The sequence below is a fragment of the Salmo salar genome, chromosome ssa01, assembly GCF_905237065.1.
Source record: "Salmo salar chromosome ssa01, Ssal_v3.1, whole genome shotgun sequence".
Lineage (NCBI taxonomy): Eukaryota > Metazoa > Chordata > Actinopteri > Salmoniformes > Salmonidae > Salmo > Salmo salar.
Window position 1 is genome coordinate 112002614 of NC_059442.1, and position 1398 is coordinate 112004011.

Here is a 1398-nt window from a genome sequence, read left to right on the forward strand (position 1 = left end):
GGCCCCCCGTGGGAATCGAACCCACAACCCTGGCGTCACAAACACCATGCTCTACCAACTGAGCCACAGGGAAGACGAAGAATACAACCGAAGGTGTCTCAATGCCGCTGCAGCTTAAGGGCACAGCATGAGTATGACTATACATTATTATAAAATCAAAGACAAACAGGTTGACACTGAGAGTGAGACCAGCTCCTACAGTCTCTACAGCTATAGTAACTAAACTCTCTATTCACATAACAAGCTGTTGGTTTACTGCTGAGACCAGCTCCTACAGTCTCTACAGCTATAGTAACTACACACTCTATTCACATAACAAGCTGTTGGTTTACTGCTGAGACCAGCTCCTACAGTCTCTACAGCTATAGTAACTAAACTCTCTATTCACATAACAAGCTGTTGGTTTACTGCTGAGACTAGCTCCTACAGTCTCTACAGCTATAGTAACTAAACTCTCTATTCACATAACAAGCTGTTGGTTTACTGCTGAGACCAGCTCCTACAGTCTCTACAGCTATAGTAACTAGACTCTCTATTCACATAACAAGCTGTTGGTTTACTGCTGAGACCAGCTCCTACAGTCTCTACAGCTATAGTAACTACACTCTCTATTCACATAACAAGCTGTTGGTTTACTGCTGAGACCAGCTCCTACAGTCTCTACAGCTATAGTAACTAGACTCTCTATTCACATAACAAGCTGTTGGTTTACTGCAGAGACCAGCTCCTACAGTCTCTACAGCTATAGTAACTAAACTCTCTATTCACATAACAAGCTGTTGCTTTACTGCTGAGACCAGCTCCTACAGTCTCTACAGCTATAGTAACTACACTCTCTATTCACATAACAAGCTGTTGGTTTACTGCAGAGACCAGCTCCTACAGTCTCTACAGCTATAGTAACTAAACTCTCTAAGTCAAGTGCCATCAAGGAGAGTTACTGTGGGTCTGTGAGTCAGGTCCCCTAGACGGACGTGTGTGTGTGTGTGTGTGTGTGTGTGTGTGTGTGTGTGTGTGTGTGTGTGTGTGTGTGTGTGTGTGTGTGTGTGTGTGTTTGATGTATGTGTGTGTGTGTGTGTGTGTGTGTGTGTGTGTGTGTGTGTGTGTGTGTGTGTGTGTGTGTGTGTGTGTGTGTGTGTGTGACAGAGTCCAATGTGTGTTCAACCTTCACAGTCACACCAGGCAAGGCCCAGAGTACACACAGTGAATAGAAAGGTCACTATACATCACACAGGAGCCAATGCTGTTTTTTATAGATTGAGGTGGTGTGGGGGAGGCAGAGAGAGGGAGGTGGCAGAGAGAGTGGAGGGAGGCAGAGAGAGAGGGGGAGGCAGAGAGAGGTGACGGTGGGGGTGGCAGAGAGAGTGGAGGGAGGCAGAGAGAGAGGCAGAGAGAGAG

The 1398-nt window shown here is 46.4% G+C and overlaps 1 non-coding gene across 1 annotated transcript; it reads right to left on the reverse strand.

The window, feature by feature from the left end:
- Positions 1–76, reverse strand: trnat-ugu (transfer RNA threonine (anticodon UGU)). The gene has a single exon. It is a non-coding gene; the product is annotated as a tRNA-Thr (tRNA).
- Between the last annotated feature and the right edge of the window lie 1322 nt (positions 77–1398).